This window comes from Pinus tabuliformis, chromosome 7, assembly GCF_031772625.1.
Source record: "Pinus tabuliformis cultivar Carrire ecotype Pingquan chromosome 7, CPIR1, whole genome shotgun sequence".
NCBI classification, from domain to species: domain Eukaryota; kingdom Viridiplantae; phylum Streptophyta; class Pinopsida; order Pinales; family Pinaceae; genus Pinus; species Pinus tabuliformis.
This window is the reverse complement of record NC_142293.1, coordinates 2,056,965,906-2,056,981,471: the sequence shown is the minus strand read 5'-3', so window position 1 is coordinate 2,056,981,471 and position 15,566 is coordinate 2,056,965,906. Positions and strand designations below refer to the sequence as shown.

General features: G+C 38.5%; 1 non-coding gene across 1 annotated transcript; it reads left to right on the top strand.

Annotated features, from left to right (window-relative positions):
• Positions 1-6,779: 6,779 nt before the first annotated feature.
• Positions 6,780-6,925, top strand: LOC149256764 (small nucleolar RNA SNORA17). Its single transcript, XR_016267796.1, has one exon. It is a non-coding gene; the product is annotated as a small nucleolar RNA SNORA17 (small nucleolar RNA).
• The last annotated feature ends 8,641 nt before the right edge of the window (positions 6,926-15,566 follow it).

Sequence of the window (15,566 nt, the reverse complement as noted above, 5' to 3'; positions counted from 1 at the left end):
ATAAAAATGAAGAAATTAAGAAACAAATTCAAGAATTGGTTGATAAAGGCTTCATTAAACCTAGTTATTCTCCATGTGGATCATCGATCATATTAGTCCCTAAGAAAGACGGAACTTGGCGAATGTGCATTGATTTTAGAGCCTTAAATAAAATCATCATTGAGAAGAGGTATCCTCTTCCGAGAATAGATGATTTGCATGATCAATTAAAGAATGTTGTTTACTTTAAAAAACTGGATTTAAGAAGTGGTTATCATTAGATTCGTATTGCAGAGAATGATATATGGAAAACTGTAGGAATATACATGGTACGTTCTTTAGATAGAACACCAAGGGACACTGCTCACAAATAGACCACAGATCAATACACCAGTACTCTTGACATGGTTAAAACCTTGAAAGAGGGAAACAGTCCACGGCCTGAGCCAACGCGACCACTTCAGACAATTTATTAATGTAAAAGAAAGAAAATTCACATAAGCTTCTCTCATGAGCGGTCACCTTATAGATGACCCTCCATGCTCTTTAACTAGAGATCATGGACCAATCAGGTGTTAATCCATGGATCAAGTGTCAGTAATACCGAGGAGAGAATGAACCGTTTGATCACTTCATGTCTAGAACATATCGTGACCGTCGGATTGTAAGTTACAAAAGTATAAAGTAAATAAACACACTTTACCTAACTCTACACTAGACCAAGTTACACTTAATTATTTCCTATGTGTCGAAATATCCTAACATCCCACCTTAATAACAAATTGGGATAGGATTGAAGGATGTACAAATAAGACACAATAGGAGAAGGAAGGAAGCATTAGAGCCTATCTCCCCTTAGTGACAACTTCCTAAACTCCAACCATAAATTGAAGTTTAGTAAACTTCGCCTCTGTGAGAGCCTTTGTAAAGATGTATACAACTTGATCATCAGTTGAACCATATTTCACTTCAAGAACATGGTCATGAATGAGATTTTTGATGAAGTGCATGTGTAATTCAATGTGTTTTCTACGTTGATGTTGGACTAGATCTTTGCATAGTTGAATGGCACTTTGATTATCACACCAAAGTGTAGTCGGATGTTGCTGCTAAAAGCCAAACTCTGACAGGATCTGACGAAGCCACAGGGCTTCCTTACTAGCTTCTATGACGCCATGATACACTAATTATGCTAAAATGACACTTTGTTTCTTGCAAGCCCATGTAATAGGTCCAGAACTAAGAGTGAAGACATAACTTGCAGTAGACTTCCAATGATCAGGGTCACCAGCCCAATCAGAATTAGTGAAACCAACCAATAGAGGAGATGCTTCTGCACTGTAATGAATCCCAAACTGAACTGTACCTCGAACATAACGAAGTATTCTTTTAGCTGATTTCAAATGACTTTCATGTGGGTTTTGCATAAACCAAGAAATAAGGCCAACAACAAAGGAAAGGTCAGGATGGTATGGGTTAGATACAAAAGTTTTCCTACAAGCTGACGGTATAAGGTAGCATCAACTTCAGGGGAAGTACAAGTGACTAAATTTTTGGCTCCAGACTGAAAGGGAGGAGGGGTTGGATTACAATCTTCCATGTGAAAGTGGCATATAATATCACAAGCATACTTAGACTGGGAAATGGAAATACCTTCTTTGGATTGCAAGACTTGAAGACTAAGACAATAATGCAAGTGCCCTAATTCCATCATTTCAAACTTACTTTTATGGTTGGAATTCACATGGTTTATAGGGTTGGGATCACTACCAGTAAGGATAAGATCATCAACATAAAGAACAAGAATGATAAGATACTTACCCAATTTCTTGGTGTACACAGTATTGTCAGAATGACGCCTAGAAAATCCAGTATCTAAAAGAAAGCTATCCATTTTGGCATACCAAGCATGAGGGATTTGCTTGATACCATAAAGGGATTTCTTAAGCCGACATACAAGGCTGGAATCTATTTGTATAAAGCCAGGAGGTTGTTCCATATAAATTTCTTCATGTAAGTCCCCATGCAAGAAAGTAGATTTAACATCCATCTGATGGACTTCCCATTTGAAAGAGGCAGAAAGGGAATGAACAAGGCAAATAGAGTACATTTTGGCAACAGGGTAATTTCCATAGATAGAACACCAAGGGACACCGCTCACAAATAGATCATAGATCAATACACTAGTATTCTTGACGTGGTTAAAAGCCTCAAAGAGGGAAACAATCCACAACCTAAACCAACGCGGCCACTTCAAGAAATTTATTAATGTAAAAGAAAGAAAATTTACATAAGATTCTCTCATGAACGGTCACCTTACAAATGACCCTCCATGCTTTTTAAATAGAGATCATGGACCAATCGGGTGTTAAGCCACGGATCAAGTGTCAGTAATATCGAGGAGATAATGAACCGTCAGATCACTTCATGTCTAGAACATATCATGACCGACGGATTGTAAGTTACAAAAGTATAAAGTAAAGAAACACACTTTACCTAACTCTACACTAGACCAAGTTATACTTAACTATTTCTTATGTGTCAGAATATCCTAACAAAAACTACATTTAAGACTAGACAGGGGATTTATTAATGGTTGGTTATGTCGTTTGGTTTATGCAACACTCCAGAAAAATTTATGAAAGTGATGAATGATGTGTTTCATCCTTTTCTTGATAAGTTTGTCATAGTCTGTCTAGATGATATTCTTATTTTCAGTTCAGGTTTGGAAGAACATGGAAAGCATGTTAAACATGTTTTTGATGTGTTGCAAAGAGAGAAACCGTATCTCAAATTTTCTAAGTGTGAATTTGGGAAAACTTCCTTTGTTTATCCTTATTACATAGTTGGAGGAGATCATCTAAAAATAGATCCAACTAAAATTGATGTAACCATTAAGTGGCCAAGATCTCAAAATGTGACAATAGTGATAAGTTTCTTGGATGTAGTTCAGTATTGGAGGAAATGTACTTCTGATTTCTCTCTTATTTCATCACCACTTCATGCTTTAATAAGTTCTAAGGTATCCTTCCCATGGGGAGGAAAACAACAAAAATCATTTGATACTCTAAAGAAAAAAATTGTGACAGCTCGAATCTTAGCATTACTATACCTTCAACAGCCATTTGAAATATAAACTGATGCTAGTGGGTATGCAATGGGTGGACTGTTATTGCAAAAAGGGAAGCCTTTTTTGTTTTCATTTAGAAACATTTTCTAAAGTAGTTGCTAACTATCCAACATATGATAAAGAATTATATGTGTGTTGGAAATAATACTGAGAGGGGGGGGGTGTGAATCAGTATTATCAAATCAGATACTTTTCAATTTCATACCCAGATTCATATACGCGGCTTCAGTTCAGTATATCAGCGTATATACGCGACTGTGTTAAATGCAACTAGCGTATATGCAGTAATCTTATGATTCAGTTAGCTTATCTTCAGTAAATTCATCAGAACATTATTAACCATAATAGCAGTAATCAGGTGCAGTAAAACAGAACAGATCATCACACATAAGAAGCACACATGAACGCAAGATATAAGGTGGAGACCCAATGTGGGTGAAAACCACCTGCTGCAATTCGTCTCTTTCTTCCTTTAATAAGAAACTTCTTTTACAATGTACTGGTGTAGTCCTTTACCAGCACGCAGGCTTCAACCAGCAAAGGGATACAACCCTCTTAGCTCTTGTACTAGCTAATATACTAGTACGTAGGTGCTGACCTACAGAAGGCTACAACCTTCTTTTCTTCAGGGACCACGTTTCATTAATTTTCAGACTGGATCCATGAGTACAAAACAATCACTGCTGCAATACAATCATCAACTTATACTTGCATCATAAATCTCTAAATCACCCAATACTGAATCACTGAAACCCTGTCATCAAAAACACAGAACACAAACCAAAGCCCAGAACTCTGCAACAACCACTAGAAACAATAGCAACCTGAAACACCAAATCTCATAATGCATACGCTACTTGACCATATCGAAACCGCGTGTGTACGCGCTTTCACCAGAGACAACCCGCGTACAGATCTAAAGATAGTTACTTATACCTTCGCTGTCAGATCCAACCTTAGCCAAGCGTCACAAACAGATAACCAGCAATACTAGATCTTCCCACTTCATCAGACATCCATTCCTTGCTCTACCTCCTTGCCTAATGATCTTCTCTTCCTTTTATAGTCTTAGGCCTTGCTCAATACCACGGTCCAAAACCATAATAAATCAATACCAAGAGCCCAATACTTGGGTTCAACACACTTGTCGAGATACCATGGTCCAAAACCATAGGTTCAAATACCGAGGACTAACTACCACGGACCAAGACATAAGTTTTCCCACCTGTACGTGCTCTTCCTTGCATGGAAGTGCGTGTATACGCATACGCGTCTTCGGCACGTCCAACCCACGTGTATACGCTGATTTGTCACAATGAACCTGCGTATATCTCTTTCTTGACCTGTTGTACTAAGATCTGCCCTCTGATTAAATTGACATCACATGTATCAACCTCTGAGTGAGTTGCCATCAAGGACAAGACTTGTATCATAATGCCAACAATCTCCCCCTTTGGACTTGATGGCAACCACCACACCAAGTCACTCTCCCCCTTTGACATCAAGGGCAAAGGGCGGACCAAGATATTATGTTCTTGATCTCCATCTGTTGTCCATACTCCCCCTGAGTACCTGCTGGAATCTCTGATTGAGATCCCTCTTTTTGTACATGCCAATATGTACCAATCCGTCCATGCTGCCCCTGAGCACATGCCAGCTCTAAGACCAGCAATTCATTCAAGACCATGATTATCATTCATCACATATGATCTGCACTATAAGTATCAGCATCCAAACCTGCAATACCATTCCTTTGATCAAACAGCAAGATGTATCATTTAGCTTCATAGACTTTATCCACAACTGCTAACCATAATGCCAACAATGCATTATTTGAAGTATATGCTCCCCCTGAGCCTGAGCCAACCATGACCAAACCATTTCTTGGGTCTGTTCTGCTGCCCTTTCTTCTGATCTCCATATACGCGACTCTGCAGCATGAAACTTGCGTATATACGCGACTTATCTTCATTATATCAGCGTATGCAAGATGGAATACTGAATTTCTTCACTTTCAGATTCCCCTGTGTCTGTTAAGTCAGCTAACTGAGTTATGTCACACCTTTCTGTCTCTAATTCTATCTTCTTCAATTCCTGGAACTGTGATGATGTATGGTCCTCTTGTTTTGAATTTTGAAATTTGCTCCTGCATTCCCTTGCTTTATGTCCAAGTTTGTTGCATGTATAACATCTTACATATTTCATGTTCCTTCTATTGCAATCAATTGCTTTGTGTCCATATGCATTGCAGGCAAAGCAATAACCTCTGAAATACCTGGGATGTGATGATCTTATGTGATGGTCTTGAACCATTCTACTTCTACATCTAGCTGCAACATGTCCAAGATTATGACATACATAACATTCAACATTATTCAGAGGAGGAAATAATCGTCTATCACTTCCATAGTTAGAAGTAAAGGATTTTCCTTGAGGAATTTCTTTCCTTTGTTGTTCCTTGTTGAGCATTTCAGATTTCTCATTAGAGTTTCTTGCCTCACCTTGTGCGCTAGATTCACCTTCAACGGATTCATAAAAACCAAGACCAGTTTTGATAATAGGGGATCTTTGACTACCAAGAATGTTATCCAAAATCTTAGTACTATCTTGAAATCGCAACAATTTATCCTTTTCTTCTAATTTACCTTTTAAGATATTTACCTCAACCTGATGTTGTTCTTCCTTTTTCAGATACTGATTCCTTAGATCTTCTTCAGCTTTTCTTCCTTCTTCCACTTGTTGCTTTAATTTGATCACTTCATGTTCTTGATCTTCAAGAGCTTCTCTGTTCTGCTCTCTTGATTTTTCAAGATCTTCTTTTAGAGAGAGGATTTTTTATTCAAGTCTCTGAATTGTTATGCTCTGATCATTCACTATATCCTGCAATTTCTCCTTTACCCTGGTTACTGTCTCCAATTGTTCGTTTAATTTGGTAACTTCCTCCGTTTCTGCATTATTCCTTTCATATGCCATGAGACTTCTAATGTCTTCACTACCATTGAATGAGTCATTATTTTTAACATGGGTATAGTAGCTTCTATTACCTTCTTCAGACATCTTTCCTTTGTTATGAGGGCATCTAGCAGCATAGTGACCAACTTTACCACATGAAAAACATTTGAAAGGTAGCTTACCTTTGAACCATCTAGTTCGCCGTTCAAGATTCTTGAAAAAATTTACCTCATCTTCTTCCTCTGAAATGTATCCTGATGCTTCGAATGCGGCTTCTGATGGTCCCTCTTTTCGCATTTCAAAAGCAGTTAAGATTCCGTGAAGCTGTGACATGGTAATTGTCTGCAGATTCTCCTTTTCTTCTATGGCAGACACTTTGGAATCAAATTTAGCAGACAGAGATCTCAAAACCTTTTCAACTAAGACAACTTCCTTAAATTCTTCACCCAAATCCCTCATACAATTTACAATTTCATCCATACACAGGAAATAATTAGCTATGCTTTCATTACTATGCATCTTAAGAGTTTCATACCGGATTCTGAGGGTTTGAAGCTTTGCTCTTTTTACCTGATCATCTCCTTTGTAGCTCAGAATGATTTTGTCCCATATTTCCTTAGCTGATTTGAAATGCATGACCTTCATAAATTCTGATTGTATCAAACTTCCCAATAAGACAGTAACAGCTTTGGCATTGAGCTCATATTGCTTTTTCTCTGCTGCATCTATAGGAGTTGCTGATGGGAATGTGTATCCTCCTTCTACGATTCCCCAAACTTCTGCTCCAAGAGATTGTAGATATGAAATGGTTCTTATCTTCCAGTGGGTAAAATTGTTCCCGTCAAAGATTGGTGGCCTGATGGGTGCCTCTCTTTCTGGATTAGTCATTCTGATGGATCTTTTCCTCCAAGCGATCAAGCTACCTCTGAAGGACCTGCTCCGATACCAATTGTTGGAAATAATACTGAGAGGGGGGGTGAATCAGTATTATCAAATCAGATACTTTTCAATTTCATACCCAGATTCATATACGCGGCTTCAGTTCAGTATATCAGCGTATATACGCGACTGTGTTAAATGCAACTAGCGTATATGCAGTAATCTTATGATTCAGTTAGCTTATCTTCAGTAAATTCATCAAAACATTATTAACCATAATAGCAGTAATCAAGTGCAGTAAAACAGAACAGATCATCACACATAAGAAGCACACATGAACACAAGATATAAGGTGGAAACCCAATGTGGGTGAAAACCCCTTGCTGCAATTCGTCTCTTTCTTCCTTTAATAAGAAACTTCTTTTACAATGTACTGGTGCAGTCCTTTACCAGCACGCAGGCTTCAACCTGCAGAGGGCTACAACCCTCTTAGCTCTTGTACTAGCTAATATACTAGTACGTAGGTGCTGACCTACAGAAGGCTACAACCTTCTTTTCTTCAGGGACCACGTTTCATTAATTTTCAGAATGGATCCATGAGTACAAAAAAATCACTGCTGCAATACAATCATCAACTTATACTTGCATCATAAATCTCTAAATCACCCAATACAGAATCACTGAAACCTTGTCATCAAAAACACAAAACACAAACCAAAGCCCAGAACTCTGCAACAACCACTAGAAACAATAGCAACCTGAAACACCAAATCTCATAATGCATATGCTACTTGACCATATCAAAACCGCGTGTGTACGTGCTTTCACCAGAGACAAACCGTGTACAGATCTAAAGATAGTTACTTATACCTTCGCTGTCAGATCCAACCTTAGCCAAGCGTCACAAACAGATAACCAGCAATACTAGATCTTCCCACTTCATCAGACATCCATTCCTTGCTCTACCTCCTTGCCTAATGATCTTCTCTTCATTTTATAGTCTTAGGCCTTGCTCAATACCACGGTCCAAAACCATAATAAATCAATACCAAGAGCCCAATACTTTGGTTCAACACACTTGTCGAGATACCATGGTCCAAAACCATAGGTTCAAATACCGAGGACTAACTACCACGGACCAAGACATAAGTTTTCCCACCTGTACGCGCTTTTCCTTGCGTGGAAGTGCGTGTATACGCATACGCGTCTCTGGCACGTCCAACCCCCGTGTATACGCTGATTTGTCACAATCAACCTGCGTATATCTCTTTCTTGACCTGCTGTACTAAGATCTGTCCTCTGATTAAATTTCCATCACATGTATCAACCTCTGAGTGAGTTGCCATCAAGGACAACACTTGTATCATAATGACAACAATGTGTTAGTGGAAGGTGCTAAAAAATGGAAACATTATTTAATGGGAAAAGAAACAATGATTCATAACAATCATCAACCACTTCAATACCTTCAATCTCAAACTAAGTTGCAGCAGTCTCGACATTATAGATGCATGAGCTTTTTGCAACAATTACACTTAGTAATTAAATATGAGAAAGGTACCACCAATAAAGTAGCTGATATGTTATCAATACCTTCTTTGAATGATTCAGTTACTCTTCAAAATAGTTCTTTAGCACATGAAAGTTACATTGAATAGATATTGATTTCAAAGATGTTTATGAATCACTAACTCATGTTGCTCAAGTGGAAGAAGTGAGTTATCATGCTCATAACAAGTTATTGTACCATCTTGGCAAGTTATGCATACCACAGGGAGAAAAAGTGCTTGTGATCAGGGAATCACATTCCACTTAGTAATTAAATATGAGAAAGGTACCACCAATAAAGTAGCTGATATGTTATCAATACCTTCTTTGAATGATTCTGTTATTCTTCAAAATAGTTCTTTAGCACATGAAAGTTACATTGAATAGATATTGATTTCAAAGATGTTTATGAATCACTAACTCATGTTGCTCAAGTGGAAGAAGTGAGTTATCATGTTCATAACAAGTTATTGTACCATCTTGGCAAGCTATGCATACCACAGGGAGAAAGAGTGCTTGTGATCAGGGAATCACATTCTTCTCATATTTGAGGGCATTTTGGTGTAAGAAAAACAATGGCATAGTCATAAAGGTATTGCTATTGGCCTCAAATGAATGAAACAATTGCTAAGTACATCAAAGGTTGTGTCATGTGTTCAACAAGCAAACCAAACAACAGAAAGTTAGGTTTGTATATGCCACTTCTAGTTCCTTCTAGACCATGGGACAATATATCTATGGATTTTGTAGGAGGACTTCCTATGTCTGGAAAAGGGCATGATTATTTGTATGTTGTGGTTGATAGATTTAGAAAAATGTGTATTCTTGTTCCATGTAGAAAGAAAGTTAATACTGAACAGACTGCATAGTTATTCTTTCAAATTGTATGGGTTCATTTTGGGTTGCCTACTTCTATCATTTCAGATTGGGGCTCTCATTTCATGGGAGAGTTTTGGTCCACTTTGTGGGGACTCATGGACACTAAGTTGAAAAAGAGCACATCTTTTAATCCACAAACCGACGATCAAACAGAGGTGGTGAATAGAAACGTGGTACATCTTCTCAGATGCTATTGTAGCAAGCATCCTAAGTTGTGGGATGAATCCTTACATTATGTCCAGCATGCTTACAACCAAGCCTTGCATTCTTCTACAAGTAGATCTCCTTTTGAGACATGTTTTAGGTACCTACCAAAATCACCAATGGACTTCATGTTTGGTGAATAATATAAGGAGGATGGATATGGGGATGTCGACAAAGAAATCAAGTTCAAAGAATCAAAATAATTCATGAAGCAGTGCATGATCAATTGGATAAAAGTGAGGCCAAGTACAAAATGCGCCATGACAAGCATCGGGTGGATCATCACTTCGAGGTTGGTGATTAAGTATGGCTACACATAAAAAAATAAAGGATGAAATATGAAATTAAAAAGTTGAAACCTATTAGGTATGGCCCATTTAAGATTGTTGAAAAGATTGGGCACAATCCATTCTAGTTAAATTTACCTCCATACATGCACATGTATTCAGTTGTAAGTGTTGAAAATTTGAAGTTGTATGAACCTCCAATGATCATGGATCCAGAGGAAAATGTTAAAATTCCAACTGTAGATGATTTTGCACCTGAATGTAGGATTGAGTTATAGGAAGATACCATCTTAGACAGGAAGGTATGCACTTCCAAGTGTGGAGATGTTGAGTATCTTCGAGTGGGGCTCAAAAGCATGAATCCAAGCAAGGCAAGGTGGATGGAGATCAAAAGGGTGAGAGAGTTTTACCCTCACCTCATGTTTGCTTAAAACCAAAATTTAGGTGGTCCAAAAGGTTCTAGTTGAGAGGAATGATCCAGGAGGATCCTCAAAATTCTCAAAGTTAAAAACTCTCAGATTCCCACAAAACTAGCGCCAAGTTGAAGAGCTCGTTGTGTTGATTCCAGTGGTATATTTGGTTTTGAAAATGGCCTCCGTATGAAGGATAAAACACACTATGAAGTTTATGTCAAACAGATAAAAAAAATGAGGCCTTTGTAGGCCATGTGGAAATCTCACATCATGACACGTGGCAATTTAAATTAAACTATGTAGGTCAACTGGCAGGGTCGGGGCTCGAACCCTCAACCTCTGAAAATACACTACAAAACTTTACCAACACACTACCATAGTTTTTTGAATTACATTGGCGTAAATGTTATTTTAATGTTTATTGTATTATGTATTGGGGGGTTAGTTGGTGGAGCCCAACATATCTAGCAAGCCTGCCAACTTAAAAGATATATATATCGGCAATACCAAAGTTGGAGCGGAGTTGTTGAACTATATAATAATTGTATATATATATTAATACCACTGTCATTGTTCGTTAACTGCCAAGCCAAGGGTCGATGGTTGGAGTTATAACAATGTTATATATGGTATATATTACCCGTTGGGCCTATGTTAAACTGTTGGTTCAAACCAAAATGCCACAGGGCGGGTTATGGTTCCAACAATAACATCGTCAGTTGAAAACCATACCAACGATATATGTAGCCACCGGGAAAGTAACTGTTACTCTAGTAATAAAATGCCATAGTCAGATTCCAATTAGTTGCAAACCTAAACTGTCGTTCAACCATTAACAACAAATTCCACAGGGAACAATACAACAAGCACTAGTGTTTGAATATATATCCACTCACCTATATATGATATATATATGATATATATTCCAACGAATTACTATGTTTTCCATTCAAAATCTCAGTAGGTCCATAGGTTTGACCCCGAGACTTGCCTGTGGCCTTATAAGTTATTTTACATTACACCAGTGCAGAAGGAGTTGTAAAATGAGTTTCAGGACATGGTTTTATTAGTGCCTGTAAATGCCTTTTTAGGCATAATTTGGTCATACTTAGGCCTTTTTTAGAATAGAAAGTTGCATTGGAGAGAAGAGGTTGAGGCCATCATTATAACAATATCCATTGGTGCTTGCATGCACAGTCCAACATGGCTAAATTTTATGTAAAGAAACTTTTTGAGCATTCCTAATTCAGTAGACGCCCACTTGGAAGCGGACCCGGAGATGTAGTCCAAGAGGGACGAACTCTGCCATCAAATATCTTGAGTTCGATTCTTATTTTCTCTGTTGTTTATGCTTATGTTCAGATTTCAAGTTTATGTTATAAGAAGGAGGCTCGGGGTTCATTTAGAAACAAACTAAGAGAAAAAATTGATCTGGAGTTCGATCTCTAGGGCTAGGAAGCTAATAATTCGAACTGAGTGATCAATTGCAGCAGAGGGGCAGGGATAGTTTGGGAGTACTGAAAAAGAGGTGGAGAGAAGCTACTGAAGGCATCACATCAGCTAAGAGGATTAACATTGGGCTAATCTGGGCCCACGTAGGCCTGACGCTGGGTTAATCGAGACCCATGCAGTCCTGACATGGAGCTAGAAGGGCCAGCACAGTAGAAGAATTTTCCCTACACCTAGAAAGTTTGAACTGCTGGAACGGTCGTGAAGGTTGACGTAGTAGGTAGAAGAGATAATGTAGGTCCTACGCAGGGCCAACGTAAAATTAGTCGGGGTTAGCCAGTTTTGTTGCCGGATCAGCCGGGTAAAGTGAGGTAAAACTCACTAAGTTTTTCCGCCATTGTATTTTCTCTGTCACTAGATTGCGAGGAGGGAATCCAAAATTTATATTCAAAATTACTGCTTAATAATAGAAAACCCTCAGAGTTGTTGCACTGGCATTTGGCAGTAATTTAAATCCCCTTGAAGGGATTGCGCAATCCTTGTCGGGAAGAAGATATTCCGAGGAAATCTCTCTCTGAGAGAGTCGACATAGAGGTACGATTTCTAGTTCATGAGTTTGTAGAGGTAGAGGGAGTGACGCAGAGCCTCATCACAATGCTTGAAGGGCATAATTTCTGCCAGGGCAGAAATCCATCGGAAAAGAGAAAAGACACATAGAAGGGGAATTTTCTCCTCTGAGAATTTTTTGCCAAAAAGTTTGAATTTCTCTCTAGGCAGTTAAGCAGTGACTAGAGGAGTCAATTCGACAGATTGGGTGTGATGGCATCACATGGGCTCAGAGATCAGGATAGCTTGGAAGGAGCTTCCAACTATGTCATATGGAATACCATAATCTTAGTTGTTCTAGAGGAGTACGATCTCGAAGACTATGTCAAGAGTGTTGTGGTTGTTCCCATTGACAATGATGATGCAGGAGCATTCAACCCAAGAGAAAATCAGTGTAATTAAGTAGATTTAGGAGGGGAACCAGAATTAGTTCAACAAAACTTTTTGGGATAAATATAAGCCTACGGGCAGAGCTCAAAGAGAAGCCACTGATATTGAAAACCAATCCTGTGCGAGACAGAGAAGTCTCGAATGTAATCATTTGTTATGAGAGCAGATATGTAATTGAAACAATTGGTGTTAAAACAGAACAGAGAAATTCTATGTGAAAGAATTGAGAACATAGTATGTGTTAAGATGTTTATGCAGGAAAGAAGGGATCAGATTTTAATCTGATAGGAAGAAGGCACACATAGGTGATGTGTAGCAGAACTTGCAGATGCAAGAAACAGAGGACAATCCATTAAAGGTATAGGTGGAATGGTGGAACAAGATCATGCTGAGAGCTTGAAGGTGAGGTGATATGCTTTGTTTTGATTTGAGAATGTGTTTATACATTGATATGTAGGTGACAGCATAAGAAGGTGTGAAGGTTGCAGCAATCTAGAGCAAGGAGTGCTCAATGGGTTCCAGAGGAAAGAACCAGAGTGATGCTAAAAGACTGAGCTCAAAGGAGAGAAGCTTAGTGAGGCATATGTAGCAAGAAGGAGACTTGTTACTGCAAAAGTATTGTTGCAGCTCACAGAGGTAATTCCACAGAGGATGTGGGTAGAATTGCTAAAGGAATGAAGGAAGCTGGTAAGACTTTCTAAGTGAAGGAAGAAGTGGTCAGAACCAAGTATTTCATGCTGATTGAAATACAAGAGGACAATTGTGTTATTGAGAAGTGCAGATGAGTTGAAGCCTAGAAGGAGCAGAGAGAAGTGCTCAAAGGAGGTTCCAGAGATAGAGAACCAAGGGCTTGCCAAAAGACCAAGTACAGAGGAAAGCTTGGTGAGGTAAGTTGCAACAAGGAGAACTTGTTGTTGCAGAGGCTTTAATGCAGCTCATAGTAAGTGAGTGAGGAACTCATGAAGAGAGAAAAGAAGAAGATGGCTACTGATAGTCATAGTAGAGGTTCTGAGGAAGACCACATCAGAAAAAAGATGAAGAAAGAGGATGCCCAGGCAAATGGCATGAGGATGAGTCAAGAGGAAATTGACAAAGAGATTGCCGAGTTAAAAGAACAACTCGATGCATTAAGGAGGATACTAGAGGAAAGCCAGAGACTAGGTTAGGTCTTGAGGAAGAAGCCAGTGAGGTGGCATGAGATGCAGAGAAGGCTACAACAAAAGCAAGTAAGGTGGCTGATGGAAAAACTCAAAGAAGCTGAGTTGGAAATGGAAGAGTCCATTTGTGAACCAGAACAAGGAGAAATTCTGGGAGAGAGTGAAGATGAAGACTTGAAGACTGAAACTTCAAGTGAGGCCAAAGCATCACATGGTTTTAAATCTAAAAATTTGTGTATGTTTGCAGGTGAAACATGTAAAGAAGGATAATTTGCTGATATTGTCATAAAGGAGGAAAAAGACAAGAAGAATCTAAATTCTGTTCTAGAAGAAGATGAGATAGATAGGTTTCATATATAGTTGGGGAAGGATATCAAGAAACCAAGTGAAGGGCTTGAGGAGATTGAAGAGGAGACCATCAAAGAATTTCTTAGTCAAAAGGAGGACATGGAACAGCAAGGAGATATGATGGCTGAACCATCAAGTAGGACCATAGAGTCTTATGTTTTTAAGATTGATAGTTTGTCTGTGGATGCAGAACAAACGAAGGAGAATATTAATACATATGGTGAGACAAGGATAGCTCTTGGAGAAGATAAACAACAAGAGACCGAAGGAAAACTTGAAGAAGAAACTATGTTAGCTGAAAACATAGTAAAGGAAGTAGCCATGGAAGCTATTGAGACAGTAAGAAGAAAAGACGGACATCTACTGAAAGATGTTAAGGAAGAAGAAGTCTATGCAAAAGACTTAGCAAAGGGAGAAACAGAGTAGCAAACTGAATTATTGCCAAAGGAAGATAAGGCACATAAGCCTTATGTTTTTTATTTTAACAAGTGTTTTGTGAGTGCAGGTTTTGTTGCAGATGCTGAAGGAAATTTGGCACATATGAGCAGCCAAATAAAGATGAAAGAAGAAGATTCTATGGAAGAATTTAATCCATGGAACAAGGATCAATTGCTAGAAAGAATGCTAGAAATTCGTGATTTAGTACAAACAAAAATAATCATGAAAGAGGGTAAGGATGATAGGGAGGAAGTAAGCATAAAAACAAGAGGAAAAGAAGAAGAAAACGTAAACCAACAACTACAAAGTAAAAGTAACCAACTGTAGTTTGAAGAGTTGGTGGACAGTAGTAACAACCTGAAGCAAAGAGGAAGAGGGAGAAGTAAGAAGCAGAACATGGACCAATCCAAGGATGTACTAGACACAGAGATTGAAGAGATGTGGAAGCTGATGATGAAGCAATCCAAATGGAGGAGAATGGTAGCAGCAGGAAGCATGATCAATCAGAGTTTGAACCTGATTGACAAGGAGAAGAAGATGGAGCAAAAGACAGCTAAAGTACAACAGCAGCAAAGGTACAAGGCATTTGGACAATTACAAGACAAAGTATCGGATCCAGGAAGACAAAGACCAAAATACATATGATCAGGAGATCATGAATAATTTCTACTTTGGGAGTCTGATGCAGGAGCATTCAACCCAAGAGAAAATCATTGTAATTAAGTAGATTTAGGAGGGGAACCAAAATTAGTTCAACAGAACTTTCTAGGATAAATGTAAGCCTACGGGCAGAGCTCAAAGAGAAGCCACTGATATTGAAAACTGGGCTTGTGCGAGACAGAGAAGTCTCAAATGTAATCATTTTTTATACATATATATACATAGATTTATTCCCGACTGTGTCAGT